Raw genomic sequence first — 7,500 nt, forward strand, 5'->3', positions numbered from 1 at the left:
GAACCCGCCTGGCTCGCAGGAGGCCGTCAGGGTCGTGAGCACGTGACAAGTGGTCCTGGTAGTTTCATGGTTTCCCTTTAGTCCAGAGACAGGGATCTCAGGAATCAGGACGACAACTCACGGACCGGTGTTTGTGTGTTTGTTTGTGTGTTTGTCGGGATACTCTTCCGACAGTTTTGGCCCAATCACATCCAGACTTGCAACAGAGGATCAACATCACCCTAATCATTGTATAGGGGTGTTTTTGTCTTTGGAGTGGTTTTGAGGGGATGAGGTGGGGATTGGGGGGAGGTCTCATTCTCGATGTAAATGTGTATCTGGCTGTTGATGGCTGGAGTCAATGATACTTGAATGCTCAATGATTCAGCCAATTAAATTTGTGACATCATCAATCTCTTCTCGGCCAGTGACGTCATCAATCTGTCCACCATCTCCTTGACCCGTCCACTCTCTCCACGGCCACCGTCTCCGCTACCCTCTCACCATCTCCACTGCCCTCTCACCATCTCCGCTACCCTCTCACCATCTCCACTGCCCTCTCACCATTTCTGCTACCCAGCCACCGTCTCTGCCACCCTCTCACCTTCTCCGTTCCACGGCCACCGTCTCCGCTACACGAACACCATCTCTTCGATGTGGCCACCGTCTCCGCTACATGGCACCGTCTCTGCTACCCAGCCACAGTCTCTGCTACACGAACACCGTCTTTGCGATGTTGCCACTGTCTCCGCTACACGGCCACCCTCTCTGCGATGTGGCCACCGTCTCCGCTACACGGCCACCGTCTCTGTGGCCACCGTCTCCGCTACACGAACACCGTGAACGTGATTAAACATGTATTCTGGTCCATTTCCTCCCCGTAAAACATACATGTGCCTTCAGTTGATCCTGATTTGTCATTATTGATTGAAACTGTGTCACCACCTGGAAATGTTGCATAAGTTCCAGGAAGACTTAAGTATATCAATGAGTACATGATAAAACATAACTTTAGTGATTTCTTATTTCGTTCACAAATTTAAACAAGTGGTGCCAGGCACAACAAATCCCGCCCATTTAAGGCATAAAGTTATTTTGGGGATCAAATTTAAATTTGATACATCCTCAACCTGAATGGTGATTATAAGGAATAGAATAAGGAATATTTTAGTCTTAGTTTGAAGTCAATTAAACCATTTTTGACGAAGTTAATGACCGTAAAATTATTTTGACCTTTCAAGGGCACGTAAGGTCAAAGGTCATGGTGTCAAATGAAAGCCAATAAAGGACTTGATATATGTCTTCCATAGTAAACACGCATATTCCTAACCTTTTTATCCCACTGTTTGTGTCCTTTGTAACATCAATAAAAACTGAGTTTCCTGTTTGGAATTGTTTTCAATTTTGTTTCACTGCCAGACAGGCGGACAGAGTAAAACAATGACTCTCTCTGTGCAGCACAATCAGGACGAGAGTCCGTCCAGTTTGACAAATTCAGACCCAAAGTAGTGTTGAACTACAGGTTCGGTTTCCGATTCATGGTTCTTCGGTGTTCTTTAAAGTGTGTTCCAACTGGGACCTCTTCTCAATTGTCCAGAACTGATCGTTTGGGAAAAGGGATGTTTGTCAGGATATTAAAGGCCGAGTCAACCTCACCTGGTATTAATTAAAGGCTTATGCCTCATCTCCCCCAGGAACTCACGAAAGATGGGGTTTCCACGCACGGCGTCGCCTCCAAGGGAGAATGTGTGCGAGTGGTCCGCAGTGACCACCAGCAAAGTTTCATCTTTGTTCACCATGTTTGCAACATTCCCGATGACGTCGTCGAAAGCAACTGCCTCAGTTGGTGCCTGATGAGCACAACCCTCATGGTGGCCATGATCGATGCGTCCACCTGACCATTAACAAAGGGAGGATGTGTTAGAGTCAGACCCCAAGTTAGTGAATCTCTTGCATGTCAGGTGTTGGTGAGTTAGTGTTTTGGTTTATGAGGACCTGTTAAACGTGTAAACACAAATATTTCTCATTGTGTGTGTGTGTGTTTGTGTGTTTCGGGATGTTCCAGGGCTGGTTTCGGCTTTATACCATTGCGGAGATCTATGCGCTCGAGAGCTGCGTGACCGTCGAGTCGTTGGAGGTACGAAACCAGACAATACTTGATGATACAATGATTGTACAACAAGAACGACCGCAATGTGGTCACAATGTGTGACGGAATGATTGGGAAACACACATTTACTGTGCCAGTACAAGATTAACTCGACACCTGTCATCCATGTCAGCCTCCGCCATGGTTAAACCACAATGAGCTGATTCGTCACATGATCACGGATTGATTAACTCGACACCTCTCATCCATTTCAGCCTCCGCCACGGTTAAATCACAATGAGCTGATTCGTCACATGATCACGGATTGTTTAACTCGACACCTCTCATCCATGTCAGCCTCCTCCACGGTTAAATCACAATCAGCTCATTCGTCACATGATCACGGATTGCTTAACTCGACACCTCTCATCCATTTCAGCCTCCGCCACGGTTAAATCACAATGAGCTGATTCGTCACATGATCACGGATTGTTTAACTCGACACCTCTCATCCATGTCAGCCTCCTCCACGGTTAAATCACAATCAGCTGATTCGTCACATGATCACGGATTGCTTAACTCGACACCTCTCATCCATGTCAGCCTCCGCCACGGTTAAATCACAATCAGCTGATTCGTCACATGATCACGGATTGATTAACTCGACACCTCTCATCCATTTCAGCCTCCGCCACAGTTAAATCACAATCAGCTGATTCGTCACATGATCACGGATTGATTAACTCGACACCTCTCATCCATTTCAGCCTCCGCCACGGTTAAATCACAATCAGCTGATTCGTCACATGTTTAACCCCAACATAGGGCCGTTCAAAAACCACCAAACACTCTTATTTTTTCATAATTTGCCTCAATAAACGAAACAATCACAAGTCTATCAAATATATTTGTTTATACAAACATATATATATATATATATATATATATATATATATATATATATATATATATATATATATATATATATATATTTGTAGAAATACATTTGATATATATACATATGACGTGTAATTTATGCACATGACGTCATCGTCATGTCATAGCACGCTTCTTTCGTTGAATATATATCAATTATGTATATTTATTTATTTAAAGGGAAATTGTGAGGAATATGATGTAGGGTACTGAAGTGGGTAGAACATCACCATAGCAACGATGGGTGTTTGGAGATTGTATTAACAGGATCCATGTCATGAGTACTCCAACCTATCGTTGCACCGAATGACTCAACGTTTCGACCAGCAACACGGCAAAGCAGTCCCTCCACCGTCACCCCTGACGGAGGAGACCGTAACCTTGATACAGGTGTGCGGTCCTCTCATCCATCGACACACTCGAGATGCTCCGGGAGGGCGAGAACAAACACGAGGTGCCACGTGATGGCTCCCATCGGAGCTTCGAAGGAACACGAACACGGAGAGCGACGATGTGACCTCTTTAAAGTGATTCTTCATCACTGAGAGATGGGACCAAAAACTAGACGTACCGTGACATTTCAACAAGTTATGGACGGATGATGACAAAACATGGCGGATGAGTTTGGGGTGGGTGACACGAACAAGATGAGTTTGTGTGTTTGTGTACAGGATATCTCCAGAAGTTGTGGACGGATTCGGACCAAACTTGGTGGACACGTTGTGTGTGTGGCGAGGACTAATCAATGAGATTTTGGTGAAGATCCGAATCCGGATCCGGATAGGAGAATTATTTAATTTTTGAAGTTATTCTTCACCATTGAGAGATTGGGCCAAAAACGAGACAGCGGCGAATAGTCCGATATTTCAAACATGTCTTGGGTCCGATATGTTCCCGTGGATCAGTAATTACGTGGCGGACGTGTCTGTCCCGCATCATGCCATTCATGTGGAAGATCCTCCGTGAGCCTGAGGTGAATGTAAATCATAATCGATACAGACACGGCACGGACAATACCGAGTGGGACTGATGAGACCTCCGTGAGGACTTCGGACCCAAATGAGAGAAGGATCGAGCCCGAGGAGAAACCGGAAGGAGGTTGAAATTTTAAAAAAAACCTTTCAACAACAACAACAACCACCGCGTGACGTCATCCTCACGTCGTCATCAACGAGATCTCGCGATGATTGCTGTGGTTATTTTTGGTTGAAGCCTCGAAAGAGGGAAAATCGCTTCCTTCGTGTTTGGATGCGCGTCCCCCACAGCCCCGTGTCCTCAATCACGAAGTCTCTTCACTTGGTAAGTGAATCCAGCGTCGCCTTCCTTTGTGGAAAAACAAGTGGAAGTCCATGCATTGTGTGTCGAGCCATTGTGCGTTTATGATGCAACAGAGATGCGAAAACAGGAATCTGTATCTAAGACAAGGTTTTGATAAATTAGTGTTGTGGGATTAAGATCACAGAGTGAGTGACATGTAATGCAGGATAACAACATCAAATTCAATGGTTTTTAATTTTTATCATTATTAAATGCTTCTGACTTTAATTATACAAAAAGCAAATGTGTTCTAATAACAATCATTCCAGTCATACTTTTATACATTTTATTATAAATATAAAAAATTACCAGCGGCATCCCCATGCTTAGTCGGATGTAACGATTGACACGCAACAAAACAAAAGTTTCCAGAATTCACTGAACATTAAACTAATGAAGAAACTTTTCTTCTTTTTTTTTAAACTGACGAGAAAATGGCGCTGGGCCTGGGTTAAGGCTCAGGGTCCGGCGCAAAGCACCCTCACCGCGGCGCCATTTGCACTCCTCGTCGCTCTTCTTTTGTTTCTCTCTTCGTAAAAATAGCTTTCCTTCTTGCAACTCTCTCAACCTCTGCTCTCCCCTTTTCCTCACTCGTCAATGAGACGATCAGGCCTCATAAATATTCCGGCCTACAAGGCTTGACAAAACAACAAGATGGCTGTTTGTGAGACAAATCGTACTGTTACGTTTGAGGGGGGGGTTATGCATTCAAAGGGTAATTAGGATGTTTAATTAGGTATGCCATGCTGTTCGAGTTTACCAGGATCTCGATGTAATAAGTAGCAATTCAGTGGTGATAAGTTGTCTAGTAAATGTTCATTTCTTCAAGGGGGAAATGATAAATGTCACGTAATTAGATAGGGACACGGGATAGGGTAAGTGTGTCTGCGTAAACCCCTTTTGGTATTCTCTGAAGACTGGCCGTGACGTCACAGGACAGTGCAGCGGATGGCTCCGCCCCGTGATCACGATTGGCGGAAGGCGATGGCGGTGGGCCAATAAACGGCTCGATTGGGAGTGACGAGGACGAAGGATAAAAAGGTTCTGTTCGGGGTCAAAAAAGGAAGAAGAAGAAGATTACAACCAGAACGATCGTGTTTTTTTGGTGTGGTTCCGTGTGGCGGGAGAGAGCGTCCTTTTTGTTGTGCTGAATCGATCGTGTTCTTGATCGTGTCTTGGAGCCTTGCCGAGCCTCGTGCCTCACCTTGGTTGGCTCTGGGGTTCTGCTGACTCGGAGTACGGGGTCGAACGGCGGGCAGACCTGCCTCCCTCTCCTGCTCGCAACTTGGCGCCAGAACTGGTTCCCTGGCGGCTGTGAGCGGACTTGGGCCAAGACCAGGAGGTCGACAGCACCACGGTTTCTCCTGCCCCCCTGACGAGAGCAAGGCCAGCTCGTCCGACGCCGATCCAGGGACAGTTGCGTCCACACCACGGTCCAGCCTGACCACCAGAAATAGCTACGTTTTGTGTGTGTGTGTGTGTGTGTGTGCTTGGCGCCTTAGAGGGATTGAGAACTGTATATTCATTGGAATTGTCTGTGTTTTTCCCCACGCCCGATCCCACACCATCCTGTCGAATCTCCCCGGATCCCTCTTCTTGCCGAGTCTTGTTATTTCTGGTAATAATAAAAACGAATAAACGTTATCAACTCAGTGAAAAGCGACTAGTGCCACCTTCCTCGTCCCGTTTGCGGTAGAGCGATTGGAACCGCCATGTTTGGGTTATGAATAAATAAACCGCCTCCATCGTTTCGGCTCATTCTACGTTGGTGGGACTGTTCAAGTCCCGTGGACGTCACAGTACGTTCTGACGACATTACGTACACGTCTCAGAAGAAGGTGTGAAAGCAAATGACGTCATCGCGTAATAACGCTGTGACGTAGGTTAGATGGACAATGAAAAGGAGACTGTGAGTAGGGTAGACAGACAGGACACCAAAATTTTGCCCCTCATCCCAGTGCTGAGTCGATACTCGACACGCAAAAAAACCTTCAGGAACATCGAAAGTTAAAAATTACTTTCTGAGGTAAACGAGGGTGAACCTTCCCCTGTGGTTCTCGGTGTCCCCAAAGGTAGTAACCGCTCCTCGGAGGGGAACCCTGGGTTATCCCACAACAGGAGAGAGATTGAACCGAGAAAACAACAACAGTGAAGGGTTTTCTGAACGAGGACAATGTTTAATCATCTGTGAGTGTTTCACTGATTTATCATGAAATGTGTGTGTGTATCCACCTTCATGTGTGTATGTATCCACATTCGTGTGTGTATGTGTGTGTGTATACAGTGTATGTGTGTGTGTGTGTGTGTGTGTGTGTGTGTGTGTGTGTGTGTGTGTGTGTGTGTGTGTGTGTGTGTGTGTGTGTGTGTGTGTGTATCCACCTGTGTGTGTGTGCGTATGTATGTGTGTGCGTGTTTATGTGTGTGTATGTATCCACCTATGTGTATCCACCTTCGTGTGTGTATACAGTGTATGTGTGTGTGCGTGTGTGTGTATACAGAGTATGTGTGTGTATGCGTGTGTGTTTGTGTGTGTTTGTATCCACCTGTGTGTGTGTGTGTATCCACCTTCGTGTGTGTCTATACAGTATATGTGCATGTGTGTGTGTATCCACCTTCGTGTGTGTGTTTTCAGTGTATGTGTGTGTGTGTGTGTGTGTGTGTGTGTGTGTGTATACAGTGTATGCGTGTGTGTATGTGTGATGTGTGTATGTATCCACCTGTGTGTGTGTCCACCTTCGTGTGTGTATACACTTTTGTGTGTGTATACAGGAAATGTGTGTGTGTGTTTATGTGTGTATTCACCTTGTGTGCGTGTTCAAAACCCACTACTCATTCCACGATACAAGATGGCACTTCCAATGGGGAAAGGACGCAACGAACGGGAAACGTTTCATACAAGCACATTTATTTCAATCACACACACAACACAAGCAAGGCAGTCATGCAATATACAAGCAACAAATAGAATACAAAAGCAATGCGACCGACTATAATTATTTACAAGCACTTACACAGTTTCTACTTGGCAGAACACGGCGCCACAGCATGCATACAAAAACAAAGAAAGATCTCCCTCACAGGCAAGGGGGTAGACGGGGTCCGTAGACCTTTATGATCGTGGGCCATGCCCCCCAATTTTCGGGGGGATGACCGAAAAGGCCCACGAGACCGAAGGGTCT

The 7,500-nt window shown here is 45.8% G+C and overlaps 1 protein-coding gene across 4 annotated transcripts in view; it reads left to right on the forward strand.

Annotated features, from left to right (window-relative positions):
* Positions 1-3,188: 3,188 nt before the first annotated feature.
* Positions 3,189-7,500, forward strand: part of LOC147007807 (centromere protein C-like) — a 12,574-nt gene continuing 8,262 nt past the window's right edge. For 2 of the 4 annotated variants that reach the window (XR_015053873.1, XR_015053876.1), the window contains exon 1: positions 7,394-7,500. This exon is cut by the window's right edge. The gene's annotated coding sequence lies outside the window, so the exon portion shown is untranslated. Of the gene's footprint in view, positions 4,304-7,393 lie in introns of those variants that run through there. The other 2 variants (XR_015053875.1, XR_015053874.1) reach the window with 2 other exon arrangements.

This window comes from Eptatretus burgeri, chromosome 24 (assembly GCF_056783735.1).
Source record: "Eptatretus burgeri isolate ZD-2024b chromosome 24, Ebu_testis_v1, whole genome shotgun sequence".
Classification (NCBI taxonomy): Eukaryota; Metazoa; Chordata; class Myxini; order Myxiniformes; family Myxinidae; genus Eptatretus; species Eptatretus burgeri.